Consider the following 15,729-nt stretch of genomic DNA (forward strand, 5'->3'; position numbering starts at 1 on the left):
GGTCAGTTATCGCCCCATCAGTCTGCTCTCAATCATCAAAGTGATGGACGGTGTTGTCGACAGTGCTATCAAGCAATGCTTACAGCAAGTGACCTGCTCACCGGTTTGGATTCCACCAGGATTACCTGGCTCCAGACCTCATTACAGCCTTGAACTAAACATGGACAAAAGATCTGAATTCCAGAGATGAGATGAGTGACTGTCCTTGACATCAAGGCAGCATTTCCTCCCCGATGGTGTGCGCTGGCGACGTATTTTTTCCGCCAGTGTCACTGCCTTCAAGACGACACGCAGCTCCCGGCAGAGTCTGTTAGCCGCGCCTCTCTGAGGGAGTTGCCTGTCTTTTACCGGGATCTATTCCAAGTCTGGAACATGGTCGCCTCCAGTCAGGGCGCTCCCCCGCCGGCGGAGGAGAGTGCCTCGGGCGGCCGGCTCCGGGGACGGTCCGGCGAGCGGAGGAGTGGCCGAAGCCCTCGGGACGCCCCTCAGTGCGGGTGGCGAGGGGGATCGGGAGTGCAGAGCGCTCCCGGCCGAGCTGACTCCCGCTCAGCCGGAACTGCTCATCGGACCCAGGCCCCGAAACCCTCCTCGGGAGCCGGTCCCGCACAACCCGAGCCGCCTCTCGGAAATGCCCTCCGTGCCATTCCAGTCGGCACGGAGGGGTTTCCTGTACAGGCTGCTCCTGCACACTCTCCACTTCCTCGCCCTCGTCAGCTGGCCGGACACGCCCTGGCGGTCCGCGTTGCCATCTGGCGGCGAGGGGAAACCCCAATGGAGGTCTCTCTACGCGGGAGCCTTCCCCCTTTACATCGGGGATCTGGGGTGGAGTGTGTTGCACAGAGCAGTCCCGTGCAATAGATTTTTAAGTAGGTTCATGGACTCCCCGGCCGCCTGTACTTTCTGCGGCCTGGACGAGTCCGTGTTCCATGTATATATGGAGTGTGCGAGGTTGCAGCCCCTCTTTGAGTATCTGAAGGGGCTGCTCCTCAAGTTCTGGCTGCACTTCAGCCCCACGCTCCTGATCTTTGGGCACCCGGTGCGGAGGGGCGTGGGCCGGGAGGAGGATCTCCTCGTTGGTCTGCTCCTGGGCCTGGCCAAGGTGGCAATTCACAGGTCCAGGCTGCGGGCCGTCGGGGGGTCTGTCCTCCCCGATTGCCTGCCCCTCTTCCGCGGTTATGTTCGCGCCCGGGTGTCCCTGGAGAAGGAGCATGCGGTGTCCGCCGGTACGCTTGAGGCCTTCCGCAACCGGTGGGCACCGCAGGGACTGGAGTGCATTGTCGATGCCGAAAATGGCATTTTAATTTCAGTTTTTGTTTATTTGTTTTTAATAAAGTTATTTTAAAAATATAAGTATGTATATAAAGGGGGCCTGAGCAATAAAGGCCCCCTCGACATGAAAAATTTAAAAGGGGCCTGGGGTATAAAGGCCACCTTATATATTAAAAAAAAAAGGAGAAAAGGAAAAAAAAACAGGGTTAGCTGCTGGCTAATTGGAGTGTTGACTGCTGATTGCAGCAACGAGCCTCAGCTGAGAGTGCTGGTGGTAGTTGGAGGTTGCAGAGGTGGAGAGAGGAGCTAGACTGAGCAAGGGAGAGCAGTTACAAACAAGCAGAGGGAGAACTTCAACAATAATCGCCATTAAAGAGAAGAACGAGACATTCTTTTTTTGTTGGAAACCAGGCTTTGTCTGGAGGTGGGTGCTGAACAGCAGTAATATACTTTGGACTGTTGGGGGAGGAACAAGTGGCCGGAACAAAAGGGCTGGGGATGCCAATTCAGCAGGAATCTGTACTGCTGCAACAGGCACACAGGGAAGCTCCCTCCCCACCCCAATTGCCCAGCCTGGGTCAGCTGAAGCTGCCCGGCTAAACAGACGGAAGGGGATAGATAGTGCCTGGGCAGCTTTAGCTGACCCAGGTGAAGACGCCTCCCCCAACCAGAAGACTGGAAGACCAAGTGCAAAGACTGTTTTAAGTGTGCTGTGAGCACCACCTCCAGAAATCAAGTCATCCCTTACAGCCTGTCTTTACCTCTCTATTCCCTCAGCCTCTCCCCTAACCTGTTTGTTTTTTTAATACATATTCAAAATCTTTTGATATTCGGTGTGCAAGCCTGCAATTTGGGGTGGGTTTAGCTCTTTACCCATGGCAAACCCTTCATCACCGGTGGCGGGGCCCTCCACTACCTATGCAGCTGCAGCCTCTGTGGCTGCCCACGTAGCCCCGTCACCCTTTAAATTGATAACATCCAGCCATGGGGTGAAGAGCTATTCCCACCCCAACATGTCTATTGAGGCCTGCGTAAAGGCAATGGCCGAGGTTGTCGGCCCCTCGGCCATTGTTGCGGCCTCAAAGATGTATGGAAAGTCTGTGTTCTTTTTGAAGACCGAGTGGGTGGTGTCCCTGGCCCTGAGTAAAGGGCTCACTGTGGGGGGGACCTTCCTGCCGGTGGACCCTCTGGGTGCCACTGTGCAACGGATAATGCTATCCAACGTCCCACCCTTCATTCCCAGTGAGCTCCTCCTCCCCCACCTGCACCATCTGGGGGAGGTGAGGTCGGGGCTCACCCCAGTCCGGCTTGGTCTTCGGGAACACAGCCTCCAACGTGTCTACTCCTTCCGCCGCCAGTTATTTATACAGCTGGCGCGGACTCGGCCAATTTAATGTGGAGTTCAGGGGACGGCCTACCGTGTCTTTTGGACCTCGGATGGGGCGCGGTACCACGTCTGCAAGGGGGTGGGGCATGTTCATAAGAACTGCCCCAACCTCCCAGCCGCCAGCTCCACCTCGGCAGCCCAAGGTGGTTCCATAGCACCTCCTCCCACTCTCCCCACACATCCAACAGACACTGCCCAGTCGGTTCCGGAGGCTGTGGTTTTCACAGCCTCCAGAGGGGAGAGGAGTGCCCGTCCGAGTGGAAAGAAGACGCGGAGGAAAAAGAAACATCAGGAGGTGTGTCCCCTGGACACATTGACACAACCCAAGCCTGAGCTCAGCCCAAAGCCCGTTCCCACGGAATCTACCTGTCCCAGGGCTGGGCTCAGGCCCAGGGTGACTAAAAAAAAGGAGGGTGCGGAGGCCTCTGATGACATGAAGGTCTCTGAGCCTCTGCGCCCTAGTGGGAAAAAGAGGAGAAGGCACCCCTCCACAGAGGTGATGTGGGGCCCATCTGTTGGAGGGGAGCTGTCTCCTGTTTCGGGTCCCCAGGTTTCCCCTACCACCACCACCAAAGCTACAAAGTCTGGGCAGGAGCTCCCTATTCCTCAGGATGGAGGAGAGGGGGAGACCCCTGTACATGAGGCCCCTCCTGAAGGAGTAAGTGGGGCCCTGCTTGTGGTGGGGGAGCCTGAGGACGCAGCCCATTCTGCCACTGCCACTGGGTCGGGTGCCCTGAGCGGAGGTGAGGGCGAGGCCCCAAAGGGTCGGCCCTCCCAGCCGGAGTCCACCACCAACCAGGAGACACCCGACCCGGTTATAACCGAGAATGCTGCCCCATCTGCTGGGCCTGTGGGTGCTGGCGGAGCGGGAGATGGCCTCCTCTGTCTGCCTCCGGTCTCGGCTCCGGCTGGATTTCCGGAGTCGGGAACTTCTGTCTCCCTGGACCACTCATTGGCCTGGGGACGGAGGTGGAAGGGGGTCCTGAACTGCTGGCGCCCACAGGCTCCAGTTTCACAGTAGAACCCAGAGAGGACTCCTCCACCATCGATCCTGGGGGTGGGATCGTGACGGAGGCGGGACCAGCTGGCGCGGCCGGGTCATCCGCCCCACAGTGTGTGGTGGATGTGTTGGCCGCTGGTGGTGACGACCCGGAGGAGGATGGGGATTCGGTGTGGGGCACAGAGGATGACCTTGATTCCATCGCCAGTGAGGTGGTGGAGTCCCTCATGCCTCCCACCGAATCTCCTCTCATCCCCACGGCGGAACTCCGGGATTTCCTTGCGGCTTGCAGGGGTTGCCGCAATAAAGTTCAGCTGGCCCTCGGCCATTGGTCGAATCTGGCGCTGATCATACAGTCCGTCCGTGCTGCCCTCAAGAAAGCGGGCAAGTGCGCGGGCGTGAAACTGGTTGAGAGGCGCCGTTTTAATGTGTTCCTCAATGGGTTACTGGGGGAGTGGAGGGCCAGGTGCACTTCCACTCCCTCCTCACAGTGAGGTGTTGGTGACGGGTTTTAAGTACCTTTGACATGAAGATAACCATAGCCAGCCTCAACATCAATGGCAGCAGGGGGTCTCACCGCAGATTTCACAATCTCTCAGTCCTCAGGGAAGGGAGATACGCGGTGAGCTTTCTGCAGGAAACCCACACCATTCCGGGAGACGAAGCCACCTGGCTCCTGGAGTGGCAGGGTGGGGTCTACATGAGTCACCTCGCCCCCATTTCTAGTGGGGTGGCTATCTTGTTGGTCCCGACTTTTCAGCCGGAGATCTTGGGGGTCAAGGAGCTAGTGCCGGGCCACTTGCTCCACCTCGCCGTTCGCCTGGGTAGCGTGCCGCTCCACTTTGTGAACGTGTACGCGCCCAGGCCCGGCACATTGCAAGCGCGCTTCTTTGAAGAAGTGTCCGCTCTCTTGAGCTCCATCGATAGCGGCGAGTGCATCATCCTCGGAGGGGATTTTATCTGCACCCTCGAGGTGGGGGATCACTCCGGTCCCCAGCGTGGCCAAGCGTCGGTGGAGAAGTTGAGGGGACTGATCAGCTCCCTTAACTTGGTGGACGTCTGGCGGAATCTCCATCCCGACTCCAGCGCCTTCATGTGGAGGTCTGGAGGAGGAGGGTCCCGAATCGACCGTCTCTACTTTTCGCAGGCGTACATCTCCCACGTCTCAGCGGCCTCCATGCGGCTGGTGCCGTGTTCGGACCACCGCCTGGTGTGGGCGGAGTTCACTCCGCTCCGCATGCGGGTGGGGTCCGCGTACTGGCACTTTAACAACCGGCTGCTGGAGGACGAACGATTTCGGGACTTGTTCTATCAATTCCGGGCCGACTGGAGAAGGAAGCAGGGGGGCTTCCCCTCCTTGAGGCTATGGTGAGATGTGGGCAAGACTCACATCCGCGTCTTCTGTCAGGAGTACGCGAAGAGGTCGGCCAAGAGGCGGGAAGCCGAGATCGGGCGCCTTGAGAGGGAGGTGCTCGACTTGGAGTCCCGCCTCGGTCATGCCGTCCTGGACCCGGCCTGTGGCAGGCGTACAAAGAAAAGAATGGCGCGCTGAGGGACCTGCAGCTCATAGGGTCCCGAGGCGCGTACGTGAGGTCGCGGATCCAGATCCTGGAAGATTTGGACCGCGCCTCACCCTTCTACTCGCTGGAAAAATGGCGGGGGGTCCGTAAGCAGCTCATCGAGCTGATGGCCGACGACGTATCCTCCATCACGGATCCGGAGGGAATGGGCCTCCTGGTCTGTACTTATTACAGTGCGTTGTTCTCTCCGGATCCGTCCAGCGAGGACGCGCGCAGAGTTTTGTGGGAGGACCTGCCGCAGGTCAGCCCGGAGGGCGCCGAAGGATTGGAGGCTCCGCTCACGTTGGCGGCGCTGACTGGTGCCCTCCACCAGCTCTCGAGGGGCAAATCCCCAGGGCTGGACGGGCTGACCGTGGAGTTCCTCAGGGCGTTCTGGGACGTCCTGGGGGATGATTACGCACGGGTCCTGAGGGAAAGCCTGGCGACCGGGGAGATGCCCCTCTCGTGCACAGGGCGGTCATCGTCCTGCTGCCGAAGAGGGCCGATCTCCGCCTGCTTATAAACTGGCGTCCGGTCTCCCTCCTCAGCACGGATTATAAGATCTTTGCCCGGGCTATGTCTACCCGCCTGGGCTCTGTGCTGGCCCGCATGATCCACCCCGACCAGTCCTACACGGTCCCGGGCCAGTCCATCCAGGGCAACATCCACCTGGTCCGGGACCTGATCCATCTTTCCCAGAGGACTGGTCAGTCGGTCGCCTTTCTCTCCCTCGATCAGGAGAAGGCGTTCGACAGGGTGGATCACGAAAAACTTTTCGGGACTCTGCGCGCTTTCGGACTAGGGCCGCATTTCGTGGCCCGGGTCCGACTTTTATTCGCCGCCGCAGATGTCTAGTCAAAGTTAACGGGTCCCTGACGGCGCCCCTTCGCTTTGGGAGTGGAGTGCGTCAGGGATGCCCCATGTCCGGCCAATTGTATACCATCTGCGTGGAGCCCTTCCTGTGCCTGCTTCGCAGGAGGTTGACGGGATTGGCTCTGCGCGAGCCGGCCATGCGGGTCGTCCTCTCGGCTTACGCCGACGACGTGCTCCTCGCGATCACAGACCCCGTTGACTTGCGGAGGATGCGCAACTGCCAGCAGACCTTTTCTGCCGCGTCCTCCGCGAGGATCAATTGGGACAAATGTTCCGGACTCCTGGTGGGTCAGTGGCGGGTCCCTGCCGGAGGAGATGACATCTTTTGCGTGGAGCACCACGCACCTCTATCTGGAAGTTCACCTTAGCCCCGCTGAGGAAGCCTGGCTGGCAAACTGGCAGGGGTTGGAGGCGAAAGTCACCGCTCGGCTGAGGCGCTGGACAGGACTGCTCCGAGTGCTTTCCTACAGGGTCGAGCGCTGGTCATAAACCAACTGGTGGCCTCCATGTTGTGGTACCGGTTGGTCACTTTGGCCCCGCCCCCTCCATTTGCCATCAAGATCCAGAAGAAACTCATCGATTTCTTCTGGGGCAGGAGGAAATACTGGATCTCTGCCGCGGTCCTGAGTTTCCCAATCGAGGAGGGCGGCCAGTCGCTGGTGTGCGTCCGCACCCAGGCTGCGATTCTCTGCCTTCGGACCCTGCAGAGATACCTGTACGTCGAGCGTCCTCCCAGATGGTGTGTGCTGGTGACGTATTTTTTCCGCCAGTGTCACTGCCTTCAAGACGACACGCAGCTCCTGGTGGAGTCCGTTAGCCGCGCCTCTCTGAGGGAGTTGCCTGTCTTTTACCGGGATCTATTCCGAGTCTGGAACATGGTCGCCTCCAGTCAGGGCGCTCCCCCGCCGGCGGAGGAGAGCGCCTCGGCTGCCCGGGCGGCCGACTCCGGGGACAGTCTGGCGGGTGGAGAAGTAGCCGAAACCCCCGGGACGCCCCTCACTGCGGGTGGCAAGGGGGCTCGGGAGTGCGGAGCGCTCCTGGCCGAGCTGACCCCCGCTCGGCCGGAACTGCTCATCGGACCCAGGCCCCGAAACCCTCCTCGGGAGCTGGTCCCGCACAACCCGAGCCGCCTCTCGGAAATGCCCTCCGTGCCATTCCAGTTGGCGCGGAGGGGTTTCCTGTACGGGCTGCTCCTGCACACTCTCCACTTCCTCGCCCTTGTCAGCCGGCCGGACACACCCTGGCGGTCCGCATTGCCATCTGGCGGCGAGGGGAAACCCCGATGGAGGTCTCTCTACGCGGGAGTCTTCCCCCTTTACATCGGGGACCTGGGATGGAGGGTGCTGCACAGAGCAGTCCCGTGCAATAGGCTTTTATGTAGGTTCACGGACTCCCAGGCTGCCTGTACTTTCTGCGGCCTGGACGAGTCCGTGTTCCACGTTTATACGGAGTGTGCGAGGTTGCAGCCCCTATTTGAGTATCTGAAGGGGCTGCTCCTCAAATTCTGGCTGCACTTCAGTCCCACGCTCCTGATCTTTGGGCACCCGGTGCGGAGGGGCTTGGGCCGGGAGGAGGATCTCCTTGTCGTTCTGCTCCTGGGCCTGGCCAAGGTGGCAATTCACAGGTCCAGGTTGCGGGCCGTCGGGGGGTCCGTCCTCCCCGATTGCCTGCCCCTCTTCCGCGGTTACGTTCAAGCCTGGGTGTCCCTGGAGAAGGAGCATGCGGTGTCCGCCGGTATGCTTGAGGCCTTCCGCGACCGGTGGGCACCGCAGGGACTGGAGTGCATCGTTGACGCCGAGAATGGCATTTTAATTTGAGTTTTTTGTTGATGTGAGATACAGAGTAAAGCTCCCTCTACACTGTCAAAAAAGGCAACATTTGACCAACTATGGCATCAAGGAGCCCCAGTAAAATTGAAGTTAATGGGAATCGGGGCATACTCTCCACTGACTGGAGTCACACCTAATACAATGGAATAAAAACAAGAAATGCTGGAAATACTCAGATCTGGCAGCATCTGTGGAGAGGGAAGCAGAGTTGATGTTTCAGGTCAGTGACCCGACATCAGAACAATGGAAGATGGTCATGGTTGTTTGGAGGCCAATCATCCCAGTCCTAGTACATTGCCCTGAGGAATTCTTGCAGTGGTGTCCTGGGCCCAAACATCTGCTGCCATTTCATCAATGTCCTTTCCTTCAACATAAGGTCTGAAGTGGGGATGTTTGCTGATGATTGCACGGTGTTCAGTTCTAGTTGCAACTTCTTAGATAATGCAGTCCGTGCCTGCATGCAGCAAGACCTGGACAACGATCAGGCTTGGGCTGATAAATGACAAGTGACATTTGTGCCATACAAGTGCCAGGCAGTGACCATCTCCAACAAGAGAGAATCTAACCACTTTCCCTTAACATTCAACTGCATTATCATCACTGAAACCCCACTATTCAACATCCTGGGAGTCACCATTGACCAGAAACTTAACTGAACCAGCCACAGAAATAATGTGGCTATAATTGTAGGGTAGAGGTTGGGTGTTCTGCATAAGTCAGGATTGTGATGGAATACTCCCTACTTCCAGAAATGAGGAAATGTTGAACAACACTCGAAGCTCCTGGAAAAAGTAGCCTGCTTGATACGAACCTTATCCACCACCTTAAGCACTCACTCCCTCTACCACTGGTGAAGTATGTACAATCTAAAAGTTGCACTTAGTAACTCACCAAAGCTCCTTTGACAGCACCTTCCAAACACACTACCTCTACCACCTAGAAGAATAAGGGCAGTAGGTGCATGGGAACACCACAACCTGCAAGCTGCCTTCCAAGTTGCAGGCCATCCTGACTTGGAAATATATCATTGTTCCTTCATTGACCCTGGGTCAAAATCCTGGAACTAACTCCTATGGGGGTATCTGCACCACATGGACTGCAGTGGTTCACCATCACCACCGAAGGCAATTGGGAATGGGCAATAAATGCTGGTCCTTTCAGTGAAGCCGACATCTCCTGAATGAATACAAAAAAAAGGTATGAAAAGTTTGGGTTGGAGGGCAGTGGGGAGAACCAATGGGAAGGTCTGTGATAGGATAGAAGGCAGGTGAGATTAAATAACAAAAGGGATGGTAATTGGACAAGTAAGAAAACAAAAGATGGGTCTCAGAGATGGAAATGGCAACAGCAGCATCATTATCAGCTCTCACTGTCCAAAAAATCAGAGCAGTGCTTATGATCTGAAATTGTTGAACACATCTCTGCCCTGGATCACACTAAATAACGCCCCACTAGAAGTGGTTAGCAAATTCTGCCACCTTGGGTCCACCGTGACACACAATCTGTCCCTTGATGCTCGATACACATAAGGAAAGCAGCTACCACTTTTGGCTGACTTGCAAACGCGCATGGAATAACACCAAGCTGACCTTCCGGACCAAGCTGATGGTTTATAAAGCCTGTGCTCCTAGCACCTAGCTGTGTGGCTGTGAAACATGGATGACTTAGAGCTACCAGGAAAAGCAGTTCAATAATTTCCACCTTCACTGTTTGTGGCGCATTATGGGTATATCCTGGCAGGACAAAATCACAAATGTGGCCGTCCTCTCAAAGGCAGAGCTCCTAAGTGTGTTGACACTAATCAAACAGAGGCGACTTCGGTGGATCAGACACGTCCACAGGATGGAAGACGGTCGCACACCCAAGGACCTTCTGCATGGTGAGGTGGCCGGGGCCAGACGACCAGTGGGGCGCCCAAAGCTCCGCTTCAAGGATGCTTGCAAGCGTGACATGAAGGCCCTAAATGTCAACTATCACACTTGGGAGTTACTAGCTGGTGAAAGTGATGTAAATGGTTACAGCAGAATAGCAGAAGAGGGAGGATGGCACAAATAACCCATTACCATTGACCATTAACTGGACCAGCCACATAAATACTGTGGCTATAACAGCAGGTCAGACACTGGGAATTCTGTGGTGAGTAACTCACTTCCTGACTCCCCAAAGCCTGTCCACTATCTACGAGGCACTAGTCATGAGTGTGATGGAATACTTTCCATTAGCCTGGATGAGTGCAGCTCCAACAACACTCAAGAAGCTCAGCACCATCCAAGCCAAAGCAACCCTCTTGATTGTTTAAGGTGGTGGATGGGGCATCATTCACTGCCTCCACCACCAACGCACAATGACAGCAGTGCGTACCATATATAAGCTGCACTGCAGCAACTTGCCTTCACTGTAGCTGAGTCAAAATCCTGGAACTCCTTTCCTAACAGCACTGTGGATGTACCTACACCACGTGGACTTCAGCAGTTCAAGAAGGTGGCTCACCACCACCTTCTCGAGGGAAATTAGCAACACTCGCATCCCAGATCGGATTGCAGATCGTAACTCGGTGTGTAAAAGAAAAAGTCTCATAGAATGGTTACATCACAGAAGGAGGCCATTCGGTCTATCATACTCATGTCAGCTCTCTGCAAGAGCAACTCAATTAGTCCCACTCACTCGCCCTCTGCACGTAGCCCTACAGATTTTTTTTCTTCAGGTGCTTATCCAATTCCCTTTTGAAAGCCACAATTGAATCTGTCTCCACCACACTCTCAGGCAGTGCATTCCAGATCCTAACCACTCACTGCACAAGAAAGGTCCCTAATCAGTCCCAACCCTCCTCTTACTGCACATTTACTATTTATATGCCTTTCGAAGACATTTGGATTCCCTTTTATGTTAGCTGCCAGTCTCTTATATTCTCTTTTTACCCTTCTTATTTCCTTTTTCACTTTCCCTCTGAACTTTCTGTTTTCAGCTGAGGGAAGATGGTGGCATAGTGGTACTATCACTGAACTAATAATCCAGGGATAAAAACAAGAAATGCTGGAACCACTCAGCAGGTCTGGCAGCATCTGTGGAAAGAGAAGCAGAGTTAACGTTTCGGGTCAGTGACCCTTCTTCGGAACTGACAAATATTAGAAAAGTCACAGATTATAAGCAAGTGAGGTGGGGGTGGGGCAAGAGATAACAAAGGAGGTCTAGATTGGACCAGGCCACATAGCTGACCAAAAGGTCACGGAGCAAAGGCAAACAATATGTTAATGGTGTGTTGAAAGACAAAGCATTAGTACAGATTAGGTGTAAATACACTGAATATTGAACAGCAGCAAGTGCAAACCTGAAAAAAAACAGTGGGTAAGCAAACTGAGCAAACTAAGATGAAATGAAATAAATGCAAAAAAATAAATGCAAGCAGGACCCTGAGCTTCCGGTTGCTTGCCATTTCAACACTCCCCCCTGCTCTCATGCTCACATCTCTGTCCTGGGATTGCTGCAGTGTTCCAGTGAACATCAACGCAAGCTCGAGGAACAGCATCTCATCTACCGATTAGGCACACTACAGCCTGCCGGACTGAATATTGAGTTCAATAATTTCAGAGCATGACAGCCCCCCATTTTACTTTCATTTTTAGTTATTTTTTTCTTCATTGTTTTTACATTCTTTTTTAAATTTTTTACAATCTTTTTTTTTGCATTTATTTCATTTCATCTTAGTTTGTTCAGTTTGCTTACCCACTGTTTTTTTTCAGGTTTGCACTTGCTGCTGTTCAATATTCAGTGTATTTACACCTAATCTGTACTAATGCTTTGTATTTCAACACACCATTAACATATTGTTTGCCTTTGCGCCGATCTTGATGCCTGCCTAAACTAAAACCTTGTGCATTTCCGGGGTCCGTATCCCTCTATTCCCATGTATTTGTCAAGAAGCCTCTTAAACGTCTCTATGGTACCTGCTTCCACCCCCTCCCCTGGCAACAAGTTCCAGGCACTCACCACCCTCTGTGTAAAGAACGTGCCTCGCACATCCCCTCTAAACTTTGCCCCTAATTAAATGATTAATAAGGCAATGTTGTTGTTTATTGCAAGGGGAATGGAGTATAAAAGTAATGATGTTTTGCTACAGTTGTACAGGGCATTGGAGGGACCACATCTAGAGTATCGTGTACAGTTTTGGCCTCCTTACTTAAGAAAGGGTATATTTGGATTGGAAACAGTTCAGAGAAGGTTCACTCAACTGATTCCTGGGATGAGAGGGTTATTTTATGAGGAAAGGTTGGACAGGTTGGGTCTGTATTCATTGGAGTTTAGAAGGATGAGAGATGATCTTATTGAAACATATAAGATCCTGAGGGGACTTGGATAGGGTGGATGTTGAAAGGATGTTTCCCCTTGTGGGAGAGACTAAAACAAGGGGTCACAGTTTAAAAATAAGGGGTCTCTCATTTAAGACAGAGATGAGGAGAAATTTTTTCTCTGAAGGTCGTGAGTCTGTGGAATTCTCTTGCCTGGAGAGTAGTAGAGCAGGGTTATTGAATGTTTTTAAGGCAGAGGTAGACATATTCTTGACAAACATGGGAGTCAAAGGGTATCGGGGGTAGGCAGGAAAGTGGAGATGTGTCCACAAACAGATCAGCCATGATTTTATAGAATGGTGGAGCAGGCTCGAGGGGCTGAATGGCCTACTCCTGCTCCTAGTTCGTATGTGGGAAGAACCAGAGATTAAAACAGGAAGGTACTAGACCTGAGTAAGGGAGGCCTGCATCTTCATTTATTTATTTAGAGATACAGCACTGAAACAGGCCCTTCGGCCCACCGAGTCTGTGCTGACCAACAACCACCCATTTATACTAATCCGACATTAATCCCATATTCCCTACCGCATCCCCACCATTCTCCTACCACCTACCTACACTAGGGGCAATTTACAATGGCCAATTTACCTATCAACCTGCAAGTCTTTGGCTGTGGGAGGAAACCGGAGCACCCAGCGGAAACCCACGCGGTCAAAGGGAGAACTTGCAAACTCCGCACAGGCAGTACCCAGAACTGAACCTGGGTCGCTGGAGCTGTGAGGCTGCGGTGCTAACCACTGCACCACCCTATTCATTGTCCCCTATTTCCTACATTATTTTGCTTGCGAATATCAGAACTTCAGTTGTTGAACCCTATAGTTTGGGTCAGTTTCATTGTATTGTATGTCATCTTCTCAAATATTCTTGATATGTAAATAGATTAACCAGGGAGCAAGGGTTAGAGAGAGATTAATACAGGGAATATGGGTTCGAGAGAGATTTACACAGTGGAAGTGAGGGTTAGAGGGAGGTTAACATGGAGTGACAGTTAGAGATTAACATGGGTGAGAGAAGGATTAACACCAGCATGATTGAGCATTAGTATGACATTAAGATGAGATGTAGCACAGGGGTTAGTGAGAACACAAGAAATAGGACCAGTAGACCAGCGAGCCTGCTCTGGCATTCAATACGATCATGGCTGATCTTAGGCTCCAACTCCACTTTCCTGCCCGCTTGCCACCTCCCTTGATTCCCTGAGAGACCAAAAATCTGTCTATTCCAGCCTTTGATATATTCAACGATGGAGCATCCACAACCCTCTGAGGTAGAGAATTCCAAAGAGTCACAACCCTTTGAGTGATGTAATTTCTCCTCATCTCAGTCCGAAATGATTGGCCCCTTATCCTGAGACTGTGCCCCCGTGTTTTAGATTTCCTGACCAGTGGAAACAATCTCTCAGTGTCCACCCTATTGTCAGGGTCTTGTAGTTTTTTTTCCAGGAATATGCGGTTTGCCTTTAAGGCTTGCAAAGGATCAGTATTGCTTTAAGAACAAGCAAGCCTCAGGAGGTATAGAAAGGTGCATTTTCGTTGCCAGCCATTTGGAGACTGTGATTCAAAGGGTACATTCTCGTTACCACAGATACAGCCACTGGAAGTGAGTATTAAGCGATACATTTGTTACAATTCAATTTTGAACTGGCTTTTAGTTGAAGACAGTTTGTTCTAACAGAGGACACACACAGACAAACAGCTGTGGTATTTAGCACCTGAAAAAAAGAGCTCTCAGCCATTTAAATTGAAGGAGTAGGATTTTAGTCTGTTTAATTTATCTCTCAAAATTCTAAAAAAGTCAAGCCAAAACAGAGATCTCTGGTAATTTAAACTGAAGAAAGGGAAGTTAGACTGTGACAATCTTTTATCCCTTAAAAACTCTAAAGTCAGCTTGATTCTATTGGAAGTGCTTGCACGTCGTTAATTGTTGAAATTCACTGGAGTAGGAAAGCATCATCTACTGCTGAAGTTAGACTACAGACTGTTCTACTACGGAAGAACCTTTTTTCCCGCCATCGGACAACTGTGAGGACTTCAAGCAACATTGGACTGTAAATTTGTAAGGACTCTTATTTTGTCTATTTTAAATGTTTATATCTTCATAATGTTTAAGAATTTAGTTCTTCTAGTTAAAGAGTTAATTTGTTGATTTAAAGACACCTTGTTTGGTTAGCCTCATTCGGGGGTTAATAGATGGTACAATTTGGCTGGGTCTTTCTTTAATTTGGAAAGTTTTAAATGATCTATGGAGCGACGGGATTGAATTAACAGTGCGTTTCTCCTACCACAATCAGAATCATATATTTTGATTGGGAGCTTTGACTGAAGTGGTCAGTCGTAACACTATCCAACCCCTTCAGAATCTTGTATGTTTCAATGAGATCAACTCTCATTCTTCTAAACTCCAGAGCATACAGGCCCAATTTACTCAGCCTCTCATCATAGGACAATCCCCTCAACCCAGGGACCAATCTAGTGAACCTTCGCTGCACTGCCTCCAATGCAAGTATATCCTTTTTTAAATGTGGAGACCAAAACTGTACACAGACCTCCAGATGTGGTCTCACCAAAACCCTGTACAACTGTAGCAAGACTTCTTTATTCCTGTACTCTAATCCCCTTGCAATAAAGGCCAACATGGCATTTGCCTTCCTAATTGCTTGCTGTACCTGCATGCTAACTTTGTGTTCCTTGTACAAGCACACCCAAGTCTCTTTGAACATCAACACTTATAAGTTTCACACCTTTTAAAAAATATTCTACTTTTCTAAACTTACGACCACAGTGAATAACTTCACACTTCCCTACATAAACTCCATCTGCCATCTTGTTGCCCAGTATTTAGAAAAGGAGGGAGCGAAAAGCAGGGAATTACAGACCAGTTTGCCTTACATCAGTAGTGGGGAAAATGCTAGTCTATTATAAAGGATGTGATAGCAGAACACCTGGAAAGCATAAATGGGATTGGGCAAAGTCAGGATGGGTTTACAAAAGGGAAACCATGCTTAACAAATCTACTGGAGTTTTTTGAGGATGTAACTAGTAGAATAGATAAGGGAGAACCAGTGGATGTGGTGTATTTGGATTTTCAGAAGGCTTTAGTTAAGGTCCCACATAAGAGGTTGCTGTGAAAAATTAAAGCACATGTTTTGATAGGACTGGACAGACAGATGGGGGAGTCCAGAACCAGTTGTCATTGTCTAAGGATACGGGGTAAACCTTTCAGGACTGAGATGAGGAGAAATTTCTTCACCCGGGGAGAGGTGAATCTGTGGAATTCGCTACCACAGAAAGCAGTTGAGGCCAAAATATTGTATGTTTTCAAGAAGGAGTTAGATATAGCTCTTGGGTCTAAAGGGATCAAAGGGTATGGGGGAAAAGCGGGAACAGGTTACTGAGTTGGATGATCAGCCATGATCATAATGAATGGCACAGCAGGCTCGAAGGGCCGAATGGCCTACTCCTGCTCC

This window comes from Heterodontus francisci, chromosome 38 (genome assembly GCF_036365525.1).
Source record: "Heterodontus francisci isolate sHetFra1 chromosome 38, sHetFra1.hap1, whole genome shotgun sequence".
In the NCBI taxonomy this organism is placed as follows: Eukaryota; Metazoa; Chordata; class Chondrichthyes; order Heterodontiformes; family Heterodontidae; genus Heterodontus; species Heterodontus francisci.